The sequence below is a fragment of the Pyrus communis genome, chromosome 9, assembly GCF_963583255.1.
Source record: "Pyrus communis chromosome 9, drPyrComm1.1, whole genome shotgun sequence".
Classification (NCBI taxonomy): domain Eukaryota; kingdom Viridiplantae; phylum Streptophyta; class Magnoliopsida; order Rosales; family Rosaceae; genus Pyrus; species Pyrus communis.
The window spans coordinates 16,385,857-16,402,445 of NC_084811.1; positions in this window are offsets into that span (position 1 = coordinate 16,385,857).

The following is a 16,589-nucleotide window of genomic DNA, read 5'->3' on the forward strand; positions in this document are numbered from 1 at the left end:
CATAACCAAATAGCCTTACTTCCCATATTTCATATTTATTGTAAGTTTTAACCCCGTTGAGCCTCGTTTAGCCTTTATTCTTTGTTAACCCACATCACCCCTTACCTAGCCTAGAGTAGGACTTTCCTATACCCTTGTTCTTAAAGTATAGTGAGCATGACTTAAATGAATTCCTTTTGAGTTACATTATGCAAGAAAATGAGTGTGGGGGAGTAAAAGTTTGTTCTTACGTTTATATGTATGTTTTGAATTTCAAAAAAAAAAAAAAAAAAAAAAAAAAAAGAAAAAAGTGAAAATAAGTAAGAATGAACTCACGAGCGTTGATGGTTGAAGAAAGGGTCCAAAAAGTTGAATATGGCCCTATGTTTTGTGTGACTTTCCCTTGGGTGTTCAAAATTGACTTCTGCGTTCTTAAGGGAATTCTAAGTGCCTAATTCAATACTTTGCTCACTATTGCTTTAAGAATGTTTGTTTATCCTTCACCTTTCATTGTTAGCCAATACCCTAGCCCCGTTACAACCCTTTGACTTCTATCTTGAGTGTTATGTGTTTCAAAATGTGGAGTTTGGAATTGATATGAGCTTATGGTGTCACTGGTTCTCGCGTCTAAGTAGTAGCATTCTATTCATGAGATCATACCTAAACATGCTTATTAACTCCAGAAATTGCTTCCTTTGAAATACATTTATGTGAGTGTTCATTTTTATGTTTACATCAATCTTCTCACATATACCTAGTGTAGGGTGTGTAGTCAGAAAATCTGTGTGAAAAACGAGAGTATATCTTGTAAGGATTTGAGCAAATTCTCTAAGGCATGTTACTACATTTGAAATGTGTTTTAAATGCTTAATTGTGAACTAGTATGTGGTGACTATGAGTAAGAATGTACTTAAGTGTAAAGATGGCTAAAATCTGTGGGAATAATGATTTTTAACTTGTCATGTGCTTTGGAAATCCCTGAGACGTTTGTTGGAAGGTTTAGGTTGTGTTTTACTTGTTCGTTTTGTTTTGTTTCTGGTTTCTTTTGTTTTGTTTTGCTCGAGGACTAGCAAAAGATAAGTGTGGGGGTGTTTGATAGGAGCATATTCATGCGACTTAAATGGCTTGTTCTCGTGCATTTACGTTATGTTTCTTTAGTTATTTTAGTACTTTAAGCTATTTTCGTGTGTTTGTAGGCCGAAAGGGCTAAAGGAGCAAAAAGATGCATTTTGGAGACTTTTGGAGCACTTTTGGGCTAAGGATGGATAGCTTATGCTTGGAGCCAAAGTGTTGGACGAAATTGGAAACCTAATTGAAGACCAAAGTGTTGGAACCTTGTTCCCTTTAGTTTTAGGATATTTAAACCTTTCCTATATCCTTAGTCGTGCATAACATTCCAACATTCCACTCCTTCATTCACCACTTATCATATCATACACTTATCTTATCATCACCACATATCATTCATTTATTACTTATCATATCATTCATTCATCTACATATCAATAACCACTTATCTTATCACACCACATATCATTCACTTATCACTCACCACATATCATTCATTTATCACTTAGCATATCATTCATTTATCAATTATCAAACCATTCACTTATCAGTTCCATTCACTTATCACTCACCACATATCATTCATTTATCACTTAACATATCATTCATTTATCACTTATCACAACAACAACCTAAAACACATGCACATGCACCACTAATCCCTTCACTTTCATGCCATCATTTCTCACCCCCCCCTTTGCCGTGCAATACACATCAACACATTCCAGCTTTTCTTCTTCTCTTTGCAGCCACAAGTCACATGCATTCACACATAATCATTCACCCTATCCATCTTACATTCCACAAACAATGTCACATGCAAAACAACAATCATTCACACACAAAACAGCACCATTCACCCTTGCCGTGGCCTTCACTCACATTTCCAGCTTTCCACCTTGCATTTCCACATGCATTCACTTCATCATTACACACCACTCATTCTCTAATTCCACATGCACATTCAATCATTCACTCAAGCACCCTTGTGCCATGTTTCCCCCTTTGTTCCCACCCATCACATGCATTATCATCAAACAAACAACCCTAACCCGTGGCATTCACTCCCATTTCCAGCTTGCTTATGCAATTCCAGCATGCATTCACATGCATTTTCAGCACCATTACACTATTGCCGTGAGTTTCATTCCATTTCCAACATCTTCACATGCATTTCCAGCTTTGCACATGCATTTCCCTTTCATTTCAACCCACATGCATCCTTTAATCATTCAAACATGCAGCCACATTCCCTCCTAGCTGCCATGTTCCCCCATTTCACCTATAAATAAGCATCCATTCTTCCACAATTCATTCACTCTTCCATACACATTTTCAGTTACAAACACCAAGCAACAAACCCATTCCATTGCCGTGAGTCCCACTTCATTTTCTGCATATTTTCTCTTCATTCCAACCACTCCAACCACTCCTCATCCCCCAAAAACTCACCTTAGACCTTGTGCTACAACAACGAAGAAGAGAAGAGTGCCTAAACGTTCATACAATTCAAGTTTGAGTTGTTGGAATGTTTAGGTGTTTCTTTGATTTCAATGTTTAAATTCAATTTTCTTTGTTTTGTAATGGAAGAGAAGAGTGCCTAAACGTTCATACAATTCAGTTTGAGTTGTTGGAATGTTTAGGTGTTTCTTTGATTTCAAAGTTATGAGGAACTAAACCCCCTTTAGCTAGGGGGTGATTCGAAACTATGTTTATATTTGCAATTTGAATTGATTCTCAGTTGGTCTTTCGATAAGTTGTGGATTCAATTCGTTTATCTGTTTGATTGATAACTTATTTATGTATGTTCATTGAGATTGCAAGCTTAATTTTCATGCATAAATATGACGCTAGAATATAAGTGAATTTCACCTAATCGTTATGAACTTATATTCACAAGTAGTGGAGGTTGCTTATAAACAATCGCGTTAAACGAATTCTTGGCATAAGTTTCATGCGTATTCCATAGTAACGAATGCCTCGTCGATGTTTATGATTTCCGTTGAACTTAATGATCTTTGTTGAATGTCTCTATCATGCGTATTCCATAGTTAGGGACTTTGATTAAGAATAATTTGGTTGTAATGCGTATTCCATTCAATCCAACGAATTTAGGGAAATCTGAAAGTTAATCTAAGCGGATCTAATTAACTTGGAGCATTGAGTTTCACAACTTATCGAAAGACCAACTGAGAATCAATTTTGTTTGCAAGTGTAACATGTGTGGAGAAGAACCCCTTGGCTATTCCATCATCCATATTTTCATCACATTCATATTTACATTTTGCCTTTAATTATATTCTGTCTTTTTAATTTAATATCGTCCAAACACATTTCCCCCATATTTCGTTGAGTCTTAATCATTCGTATTTGTTTTATTTTTGTATCTTTAAGCTTTTGGAGTCATAAACACTTGCAAATTCGTTTAAATCAAGTTCTAGCTTCTATTTGAGTCAATTTGATTGTTTTAGACAATTTGAGTTTTTCAAAGCCATTCTGAATCATAGTAGTCTTGTTAAGAGTATTTTAATTTAGTTTTTATGTTTTTAAGTCAATTTAGAAGGTTTTAGCAAGCCCTCCTAATCCCCGGTCTAGAACGATCCCTCACTTATCCATTCTACTACAATTGTCAAACGAGGGTTTAATTTGAGTGTCAAGTAAATCTCGCATCATTAACTTACTTGTGCCGAACCCTAAGGCCCTAATCCATAAAATCTGCTAAGTGTAACCCTAATCTAATTAACCCTACGACTATACAAACATATTTTCGTCCACAAATTCGTATCACCCCCTTATGCTATTCAGAAACCTATTGTCGCAAGCCCTAACCTCCATTCTCCATCATTCATTCACTCCATACACTTCCATATACAACCTGCCGCACTCTACCACCATAATCAGCCATCATTCATCATCCCAAGCAAGAATACATCATTCATAACCCCCAAAACCATCACCCATACCTTGTGCCGCAGGAAGGAAGAAGAAGGAAAGCCCTACCCGTGCATGCCATTTGATAGGAGCATATTTATGCGACTTAAATGGCTTGTTCTCGTACATTTACGTTATGTTTCTTTAGTTATTTTAGTACTTTAAGCTATTTTCGTGTGTTTGTAGGTCCAAAGGGCTAAAGGAGCAAAAAGATGCATTTTGGAGACTTTTGGAGCACTTTTGGGCTAAGGACGGATAGCTTATGCTTGAAGCCAAAGTGTTGGACGAAATTGAAGACCTAATTGGAGCCAAAGTGTTGGAACCTTGTTCTCTTTAGTTTTAGGACATTTAAACCTTTCCTAATCCCAATCATGCCATGCATAACACACATCCATTCTAACACATTGTCATTGCACATGCATTTCCTTCATTAGTTAACCCACATGCACTTATCACTTATCATCACCACATATCATATCACTTAATCACTTATCACTTATCATCACCACTTAACCACTTATCATATCATAACCACATATCATATCACTTATCACTTATCACTTAACATATCATCCACCTACTTCACCTACAACATCCACCTACTTCACCTACAACATCCACTTCACCTACAACATCCACCTACTTCACCTACAACATCCACTTCACCTACAACATCCACCTACTTCACCTACAACATCCACCTACTTCACCTACAACATCCACCTACTTCACCTACAAATGACATAGCCATATGTTCCCTCCACTACTCCTATAAATACCCTTGCATTCATTCATTCATGGACATCTCATTTTTCATACACAACACACCACAAACACTTCCATCTTCTCCCTAGCCAAAAGTCTCTCCATTTTCTGCACCATTCCCTTCCCTTTCTCCTCCATTTCTTCCATTTCCATAATCCCCCAATCCATTCAACACACCAACAACATCCCTTAGTCCTTGTGCTACAACGAAGACGAAGAGAAGAGGGCCTAAACGTTCATACAATTCACGTTTGAGTTGTTGGAATGTTTACGCGTTTCTTTGATTTCAATGTTTAAATTCAATTCTCTTTGTTTTGTAATATGAGGAATGGAAGAGAAGAGTGCCTAAACGTTCATACAATTCAAGTTTGAGTTGTTGGAATGTTTAGGTGTTTCTTTGATTTCAAAGTTATGAGGAACTAAACCCTTTTTGGCTAGGGGTGATTTCAATACCATGATTATTTATGTGATATGAATTGATGAATTCCGGTTATGAACTCTTGATTCATGAATGCAATTGGCTTAACTATTTGATGATTAACTTATTTGTGTTTGTTGATTGAGGGTCGACACTTAATTAGCATGCATGAATATGTGGCTAAAGTTTAAGAAGGTTTCACATAATCGTTACTAACTTATACTTGAAAGTAGTGAAGGTCGCTTGTCACGATCGCGTTAAGTTTAATTCTTAGCATGAGTAACATGATGTCATAGTTGCAAATGCTTTGTCAATGCTTATGGTTTTCATTATTCTTAATGATCTTCGATTGTATCTCTATTATGATGGCATGTAGGGAACTTTTGAGAATGTTTTGGGTTGTCGAATGATGCCATCCAATCCAATAATATAAGGAAAATCTGAGGGTTAACTAGTGATGTCACGGTTAATTTGGGGCATTGTCGTTCATAATTCAATGAAGGAATAACTGGAAATTGATTCATATGCATAAATATCATGTGTAGAGAAAGAACCCTTAGCTAGCTTCCCATCCATTCATTTCCGTCAAATCCATATTTACAATTTGTTTTGTTTCCAAGTATTCATTTTAGTTTAAATTCGTCCAAATCCAATTCCCCCCTATTTCGTTGAAGTCTTAGTCTTAATCTTCCTTATTTTTAGTTTTGTTTTCTTCGAGCATTAAATAGTGTTTTATATTGTGTTTTTATGTTTTTAAGTCAATTTAGAAGGTTTTAGCAAGCCCTCCTAATCCCCGGTCTAGAACGATCCCTCACTTATCCATTCTACTACAATTGTCAAACGAGGGTTTAATTTGAGTGTCAAGTAATTCTCGCATCACCATTCGACTTGGAATTGCTGGAACGTTTTAGGTGTAATCTTTCTTGTGTTTTTCAATGTTTAATTTCAAGAATCTTTGCTTTGTGAGTATGAGGAACTAATCCCCTCTTAGCTAAGGGGAATTTCGAAACCATGGCTATATTTGCATTATGATTTGATTACTTCCAGTTGTGATTTCATGAATTGTGAATTCAATTTACTTATCTATTTGAATTAAAACTTGTTTATGTATATGGATTGAGAGTGCACACTTAATTTGCATGCATAAATCTGATGCTAGGGTATAAGGAAACTTCACCTAATCATTGGGAACTTATATTCATAAGTAGTAAAGGTTGTTGGTCACAATCATGTTAAGTAAATTCTTGGCATAAGTATCATGCGCTTTCACAGTTACAAATGCCTCGTCAGCACTTATGATTTTCATAGAATTTAATAATCTTTGATTGTTTCTCTATTATGCGCTTTCATGTAGAGAACTTTTGAGGAAAAATTTGATTGCAATGCGCTAATTCCATTCAATTCAATGACCTAAGGAAAATCTGAGAGTTAATTTAAGCGTACCTAATTAACTTGGGGTGTTGAGGTTCATGATTCATTGAATAAGCAACTGGAGATTGTTTTGTATGCAAGTATGCCATGTGTGGAGAAAGAACTCCCAGCTAGCCTACCATCCACTTAATTCTACCAATTTCGTGCAAATCTGCCTAGTTAAATTTCTTGCTTTGTTTGTTTTATTTTCTTCCAAAACCAAATCCCCATTTATTCTAGAGTGTCTAACTAGTTAGAATACGTTTTAGATTGTGTTTCCAAGAGTTTTGAGTCAAGTTAGAACCAAATTTCGTCCAATTTTCTGTTTAGAGTCAAATCTGCCCAGTTTGTGTTTTTTAGGCAGTTTTGAGTGTTTTCAGCTCATTGTGAGTCTTGTGAACTTGTTTTGAGTTTTTGAGTTGAGTTAAGTGTTTAAAAGCTTTGTTTTATTTGTTTGAGTCAGTTTAAAGTGTTTAGCAATCCCTCCTAATCCCCGGTTTAAGAACGATCCGTACTTACTTATATGCTACAATTGTCAAAATAGGGTTAATTTGTGCGTTAAGTTAATTTTCGCATCAATTAGCAATCCCTCCTAATCCCCGGCCTAGAACGATCCCTACTTATAACTATACTAAAATTTTCAAAAAATGGGTTTAATTTGAGTGCTATATTTTATCACATCAAATTTTTGGCGCCGTTGCCGGGGATTAGCAACTTTGCTAATCCCCCGTTGTTTCTTTTTGTTTCTTTTTCATATATCTTTGTTTTAGCTATTAACCTTGTTTCTTTTCTTGTTTGTAGGTACTAGTTTATGACTCGTAGTTCTCAACCTATTTGTGCAAACATCTTGGATTTTGACAACGATTTTGAGCGCATTTTGAGAAGGAAGAAGAAGGACCTAGAACTTCACCAATCAAGTTCTAGTTCGGCTTCTAATTTTGAGGAGGAAGAGGAGCCCACGGCAAGGGAGGAAGAAGAGGTCCAAGCCATAGCAACGGACAACCGTACAATCAAGGAGCTTTCCGCCTTGGGAATGGACAATGCCACACCATTATGCATCCAATACCCAAGGGCGGCTCAAGATAAAACCGATGAATTTGAATTGAAGTCAAGTTTATTGCACCACATTCTAAAGTTCCATGGACTGTCCGTGAAGAACCCCAACAAGCATTTAAAGGAGTTCGAGGTGGTGTGTTCAAGCATGAGTCCAATTAATGTTGATAGCAATATTTTGAAGATGAAGGCCTTTCCATTCTCATTATTGGAGAAGGCCAAGGATTGGTTATACGAACTAGCACCCGGAACGGTCACTTCTTGGGAGAGCATGAAGAGGGCATTTCTTGAGAAGTTCTTTCCTACTTCAAGTCATTCTCTTGAGGAAGAAGATTAGCGGAATCCAACAAAGTCAAGGGGAGTCTTTTCCGACGTACTATGAGCGTTTTAAAGCCCTTGTTGCATCATGTCCTCAACATCAAATGCAGGAGGAGCTTCTACTTCAATACTTCTATGAAGGCCTTCTTCCAATTGAATGGCAAATGCTCGATGCCTCGGCGGGAGGTGCGTTGGTGGACAAAACTCCCATGGCAGCCAAAAACCTAATTGCAAGCCGTGCTCTCAATGCACAACAATATGAAGCAATTGGGCAAAGGGACCCCCCACGGCAACAAGTGCATGAGGTAAGTTCTCAATTCGACAGCTAATCTTACTTCTATTGTGTCTTAGATGGCCGAAGGAATGAAGATACAAGGACCAATTATATGTGGCGTATGTTCTATCCAAGGACACCCTTCGGAAAAGTGCCCTCAATTGATTGAGAATGGGGGATGGGAGAGTGAAAATGCCATTGGATTTCTAAGCCAAAATCAGCCAAGGAATGATCCCTTTTCCAACACATACAATCCGGGTTGGAGAGACCAGCCAAACTTCAAGTGGAGGGAACCTCAACAACCTTAACAACAAGGGGGCTTTAGGCAACAACTCCCGGGGTTCTACACTAAACCCTACGGCACTAATCCAAACCATTCCCAATCTGCCCAAAATAATCAAGGTACGTCTTTGGAAAATGCTACACTTCTTAACTTACTTACCAATTTGTCTCAGGGGCAAGAGAATTAAAACAAAGCCATGCAAAACCAAGACAAAAAGGTGGACCACTTAGAGAAGCAAATTGGGCAGATTGCGGAGTTTGTAGGGCAATTCCGAGACCAAGGCAAGCTCCTGAGCTCAACCATTGTCAATCCAAAGGGAGGGTTCGAATCTGCCAAAGCAATCACCTTGAGAAGTGGAAAAAAAGTTGGCACTACATCCAAACCATCCAAAATAGGTCCTAATGAAGAGGGGAAGCTGCAAGTGGAAGATGAGGAGTCAAGCAAGCCCACGACAAGGGTAGAAACACCCTTGCCACAAGCACCTAAGGACCATAATGCATCCAATGCATCCAATTCGGCCACCAAAGGTAAGTTGGGTTCAAATTCGATTAATTCGAACCCCGTTCCACCCAATGTTCCTTTTCCTCATAGATTTTTGCAAACCAAGAAGGAAGAGCATGAGAAAGACATTCTTGAGACGTTTAGGAAAGTTCAAGTCAATATCCCGCTCCTAGATGCCATAAAGAAAGTGCCCAAATATGCCAAATTCTTGAAGGAACTTTGCACTACAAGGAAGAGGGCTTCACATAAGGAGGTGGTTAGGGTAAGTAAAAACGTTTCCGCTGTTTTACAAAGAAAGTTACCACCAAAGTGCAAAGATCCAGGTAGCTTTACAATTCCTTGTATTATTGGCCAAACTAAGTTCGAACATGCTATGTTAGACTTAGGAGCTTCAATTAACGTCATGCCATACTCTATTTATGCATTCATGAACCTTGGTGAATTGAAAAATGATGGAGTGATTATTCAATTGGCCGGTAGATGTAATGCCCATCCAAAGGGAGTATTGGAAGATGTCTTAGTGTAGGTGCATAACTTGATCTTTGCGGCGGATTTCTACGTTCTTGAGATGGAAGAAACCACCCATGCTCCATCCTTGCTGCTCCTTCTTGGGAGGCCATTTATGAAGACGACCCGAACTAAGATCGACGTGTTTAAAGGCACTTTAACAATGGAATTTGATGGGGAAGTGATTGATTTTAATATTTTTGAAACCATGAGATTTCCTAATGATGATCACTCATGTTTCTCTATTGATATTCTTAATTCTTTGGCGCAGGCACACCTTGATCAATTCCATGAAGATGCACTTGAAACGGTCCTTACGAATGGCATAGAAGTGATGGATCAAGTGGCTGCCACCATAGCACCCCACGGCTGATGTGATATATAATAACACACAAATTAAACCCTCTTTTTGACAATTGTAGTATAGATATAAGTAGGGATCGTTCTAGGCCGGGGATTAGGAGGGATTGCTAATCGAATGAAAACTAACTCAAAGATAGAAAAATATGCTTCAAAACACTTAAACAAACTCAAAAGACTCTTAACTAAACTTATATGACTCAAAACAAACTTAAAAGACTCAAAACAACACAAAACAATCAAAAAGACTCAAACTAGACTCTAGGACTCAATTTGGACGAAAATGGAATTAGTTTTGACTCAAAACACTCAAAAACAGTAATTAGGACAGATTTGACACAACTAAATAAAGGGGATTGGGTTTTTGACGAATTTAAGATAAAAACAAGTAACTAAAAGATTTAAATAGGATTTGGACGAATTTGGGAAAAACGATGGATGATTAGATAGCTAGAGGATACTTTTCCACACATGATACATTCAAACACAAATTGATTTCCAGTTGCTTTTTCGATAAACCATGAACCTCAACACCCCAGATTAACCGTGACATCACTAATTAACCCTCAGATTTTCCTTTAGTTAATGGATTGGATGACATCATACGACAACCCAAAGCATTCTTCAAAAGTTCCCTACATGACATCATAATAGAGATACAATCAAAGATCATTACGTTCTATGAAAATCATAAGCATTGACAAAGCACTTGTAACTATGACATCATGATACTCATGCTAGGAATTTACTTAACATGATTGTGAAAACAACCTTAACTACTTGTGAATATAAGTTTGTAACGATTATGTGAAACTCCTCTATATTCTAGCACCAAATTCAAGCATGCAAATTAAGTGTGCACCCTTAATCAACAAACAAGAATAAGTTATCCATCAAACGGTTAAGTAAATTGCATTCACAATTTATGAAATCACAACTGAAATTAATCAATTCATATTGCAATATAATCATGGTTTCAAAGTCTCCCCTAGCTAAAACAAGTTTAGCTCCTCATGTTTACAATAAAACAAAGAGAATATAAATTAAACATTGAAAACAAAGATTGAATACACCTAGAAACGCTCCAACAATCCAAGCTTGAATAGCCAAAACGTCCAAGGCTTCTCCTCTCTTCTTTCTCCTTCTTTGTTGCGGCACAAGGGTGTTTGGGTATGAATTATGGTGATGGATGGATAGGTTGGATGGTGGTAGAGGGTGGATGATGGCTGAATGAATGGAGAGAATGAGGAATAATTCGAATGGATGTGTATGGCTGTCTAGAGTCTCTCATAAGTGCGGCAGATTATGTATATACAGAGGGAGATAGGTTAAGGCAATAAGAAATTAATTTGGGAAGGTTTTTAGCTCCAAATCCTCAAGGAAAAAGGGTAACAAATCAGAATTCTAAGAGGAAAAGGGAAGGAAAGTTGTGGCCTTGACTAGAATAAAAAGGGAAAGAAGATATATGGCAGAATTTGGAAGAAAAGGGTAAGGATATATGCGGCAAGGATTAGGATAGTGCAAGGGATCTTTGGTTTGTGTCCTAAAATGCATAAGATACCTTCAAAGTTGCTGGAGCTTAGGGATATTTAGGATTAGGAAAGGTTAAACAAAAATAGGAAACCTTGGCTTAACTTTCCTACTTTAAGTAGGAATCCTTCCTTGACTAGGAATCCTTCTTTGACTAGGAATCCTTCTTTGATTAGGAATCCTTCTTTGATTAGGAATCCTTCTTTGATTAGGAATCCTAACACCTCTAGGTCTTCAATTTCGTCCATTCTTTTTGCTCCAAGCATAAGCTATCCGGCAGATTTTGGAAGAAAAGGGTAAGGATATATGCGGCAAGGATTAGGATAGTGCAAGGGATCTTTGGTTTGTGTCCTAAAATGCATAAGATACCTTCAAAGTTGCTGGAGCTTAGGGATATTTAGGATTAGGAAAGGCTAAACAAAAATAGGAAACCTTGGCTTAACTTTCCTACTTTAAGTAGGAATCCTTCCTTGACTAGGAATCCTTCTTTGACTAGGAATCCTTCTTTGATTAGGAATCCTTCTTAGATTAGGAATCCTAACACCTCTAGGTCTTCAATTTCGTCCATTCTTTTTGCTCCAAGCATAAGCTATCCATTCCAAGCCCAATTTTGCTGCAAAATGCTCCAAAATGCACCTTTTTGCTTCCTTAGCCATATGAACCTAAAAACACACGAAAATGGCTTAAACTACTAAAATAAATAGAAACTAACTCACTAAATGGAAGAAAACAAGCTAACTAAGTCGCCTAAATATGCTCCAATCAAGGGCACCAACTTACACTATCATGGCGTGCCCTTAGATGATGAGGTGATTGAGATCGTGGCTGCCCTAGAGTCCTTGCCACGGCTCAATGGTAAATCCCCTAGTCCAATATCAATTCCAATTTCAACTAACAAGTTGCTTCCTTGTATAGAACAACCACCTACCCTTGAGCTTAAACCGTTACCAAACCACTTGAAGTATGTGTTTTTGGGTGAGCAAGACACATTGCCCGTCATTGTGGCATCATCACTCACAGCACAAGAAGAGGAGAAATTGGTGAGGGTTCTCAAATAGCACAAAACAACCATTGGGTAGACTTTGGCCGATATCAAGGGCATAAGCCCTACCACATGCATGCACCGAATTCTCATGGAAGAATGAGCCAAACCATCAAGGGAAGCACAACGCCGACTTAACCCACCAATGATGGAAGTCGTGAAGAAGGAAATCATCAAACTACTTGATTGTGGCGTCATCTATCCTATCTCGGATAGTTGTTGGGTTTCACTGGTCCAAATAGTTCCAAAGAAGTCCAGAGTCACGGTGGTGAAGAATGAAGAGGATGAACTTGTGCCCACACACATTCAAACCGGTTGGAGAGTTTGCATTGACTATAGGAAGCTAAATGCTGCAACAAGGAAAGATCACTTTCCTTTGCCATTCATTGATCAAATGCTTGAAAGGTTAGCCGGTCATTCTTTTTATTGCTGCCTTTATGGTTATTCGGGTTATAATCAAATTGTCATGGCTCCGGATGATCAAGAAAAGACCACCTTTACTTGTCCATTTGGTACTTTTGCATATCGTCGTATGCCATTTGGTTTATGCAATGCACTGGCCACTTTCCAACGATGCATGGTAAGTATATTCTCAGATTATGACGAGAAAATTATTGAGGTATTTATGGACGACTTTAGTGTGTTTGGGGACTCATTTGATGATTGTTTGCATAATCTCACTTTAATTTTGAAAAGATGCATGGAAAAGTGTCATTTTATGGTCAAACAGGGCATAGTTTTGGGTAATATCATCTCTGAAAAATGAATTGAAGTTGATAAGTCTAAAATAGATCTTGTACGCTACTTACCCTCTCCTACTTCGGTGAGAGAGGTTCGTTCTTTTCTTGGCCATGCAGGATTCTATCGGCGATTTATCAAAGATTTTTCCAAGATTGCACAACCCCTATGCAGTCTGCTCCAAAAAGAAGTGCTTTTGAGTTCAATGAGAAGTGTGAGAGGGCATTCAAGCATCTTAAGACCATGCTTACCACAGCACCAATTATCATCCTACCTGATTGGAGTTTGCACTTTCAGCTAATGTGTGATGCTTCCAATTATGCAATAGGGGTTATTTTGGGCCAAAGGAAGAACATGCAACCACATGTCATACATTATGCATCCTGCACATTAAATGATGCTCAATTAAACTACTCTACCACTGAAAATGAACTTCTTTCCGTTGTGTTTGCTTTAGATAAGTTTCGTTCATATTTACTTGGCACTAAAGTGATTGTATATTCTGACCATGCAGCTTTGAAGTACTTATTCACCAAGAAAGAGGCCAAACCAAGGCTCATTCGATGGATGCTTCTTCTCCAAGAGTTTGACATTGAAATTCGAGACAAGAAAGGGAGTGAGAACGTGGTTGCTGACCATATAAGTCGTTTGGTGTGCAATGAGGACTCCTTACCCATCCAAGAGACATTCCCTGATGAGCAATTGTTGTCCATTAAGGTAAGTGAACCTTGGTATGCCGATTTGGTGAACTTTTTGGTGTCAAAACGTGTTCCAAGCACCATAACCAAGCACCAACGTGATAAACTCAAGAACGAGGCACGGTTTTATGTATGGGATGACCCATATTTATGGAAATTTTGTGCGGATCAGATTGTTTGTCGTTGTGTGCATGATTGTGAATTTAATTCAATTCTAACCTTTTGTCACACTTATGCATGTGGTGGACATTTTGGCACACAACGCACTGCCCTTAAGGTATTAGAATGTGGTTTTTATTGGCCTGCAATCTTTAAAGATGCTAGAACTTTTTGTTTAACTTGTGATCGTTGTCAACGCATGGGAAATATAGGTGCAAGGGACCAAATGCCGCAAACACCCATCTTTAATGTTGAAATTTTTGATGTTTGGGGCATTGATTTCGTGGGTCCTTTCCCTTCTTCGTTTGGTTTTACTTATATTTTTCTTGCGGTTGATTATGTCTCCAAATGGGTGGAAGCCAAGGCCACCCGTACTAATGATTCTAGAGTTGTTGCAGATTTTATAAAAACTAACATCTTTGCTAGATTTGGGATGCCTAGAGTGCTTATTAGTGATGAAGGGTCTCACTTTTGCAATCGTACCATTGAGGCATTGCTCAAGAAGTATCAAGTCACACATAAGGTTTCAACACCTTATCATCCTCAAACCAATGGCCAAGCCTAGGTGTCTAATAGAGAAATCAAGCAAATCTTGGAAAAGACCGTTGGGCCAACAAGAAAAGATTGGAGCTTGCGTTTGGAGGATGCATTGTGGGCTTATCGAACGGCTTACAAAACACCCATAGGGATGTCACCTTTTCGGCTAGTCTATGGCAAACCATGCCATCTCCCCGTGGAGTTAGAACACAAGGCTCATTGGGCGATCAAGACATTCAACATGGACATAGATGCGGCTGGAATGCATAGGAAGTTGCAATTGAACGAACTTGAGGAGATTAGGCTTGAAGCATATGAGAATGCTTGCATTTACAAGGAAAAGACCAAGGCTTTCCATGACAAGATGATCCGAAGCAAAACATTCTCCATAGGGCAAACAGTTTTACTTTTTAATTCTCGCCTTGGTTTATTTCCTGGTAAGTTGCGTTCTAAGTGGATTGGGCCCTTTGTTGTTACTAATGTTTTTCCATATGGTGCAGTTCAAATCCAAAGCTTGAGGAATGGGCAAGAATTCAAGGTGAATGGGCATCGTTTGAAGCCCTATTATGCCAATGTTGAAGGGCAGGTTGTGGAGGACATCACTCTCCATGTCGTGGGGTCCAATTGAGGCTAAGAAGAATGTTCGTCCGGCTGCACGATGTTAAAGCAAGCGCTTCTTGGAAGGCAACCCATGCATTCAACTAGAGAGGACTTAGGCAATTCAACACTTCATTCCACAAAATCAGATTTGCGTTCCTAACTCTCTCTCTCTTTGTTGTTTTTATTTTGTCAAATTCCTTAGTTTTTGTTGTTTGTTTGAATGTGAGTATTTGTTTGAAACATTGAGGACAATGTTTGATTTAAGTGTGGGGGGGTAAACAAGTTGCTTTTGCATGATTTTACATGATTTTCGTGGGATTTTATCACCTATCACTTATAATGTTATTTCTCACTATTTTTAAGTGTTTTGAAGTGTTTTCATGTCTTTTGATCAGAAAATCCGAAAATTTACAAAAAAATTGCAAAACAGTTTTGAAAAACCCAAAAAGAGTTGTTTTAAAGTTGTTTTTGTGTGTGTTTGTTTGTGTCTTAGGGTACCTTCCAACACAATGATGAGGATTTGGTTTTTAATTGCATGACTATTGAAGAATGTTGTAAACATGGATCGAAGTTGATTTATGCTTTGGTTTATGCTTGGTTATGGTTATAGCTTATGAATTCACATGTAATCACAAAGAGAAAATCAGTTTTTGTAACATGCTTGAAGGAAGGAACTCAAACTAACACTACATCCTTAAGAGACTTGAGCCTAAAACATTCTTTGGAGAGGATAATCTATGATTTCTTGTTTTCTAAAGTCGTTGCATTTCATTCAAAGCATGATATTGATTGCATAGCATACAATAAGATGAAGTTGTTTAGTTAAACCAAAGCCAAAAAGCCTAACCCGTTTGCATATGTATTGTAGGATTAACCCTTTTGAGCCTTTTCAAGCGTATTTGTGACAATTGTAGTAATGAAGTAAGTAGGGATCGTTCTAACCGGGGATTAACTAGGGGTGCTAATCTAATTTGAATTGACTCAAAACACACAAAAACTAAAATTTAATTTGGTCGAATTTGAAAGTGTTTATGACTCCAAATGCTTAAAAACACAAAATAAAACAAATACGAATGACTACGACTCAACAAAATATGGGGGGATTGTGGTTGGACGAATTTAAACTAAATGGGCAGATTGTAAAGAAAATAGATTCTAAGACAAAATTTGGATGAATCAATGGATGATGGGATAGCTAAGGGGTTCTTCTCCACACATGAAATATATGCAACGTAAATCAATTTCCAATTATCAATCCAATAAGTTGTGAACCTCGACACTCCAAGTTAATTAGGTCCGCTTAAATTAACCTTCAGATTTCCCTAGAATCATTGAATTGGATGAATATGCATCGCAAGCAAATTATTCCTAACAAATTCTCTATATGAACAGCATGATAAAGATATAAGTTAGAATCA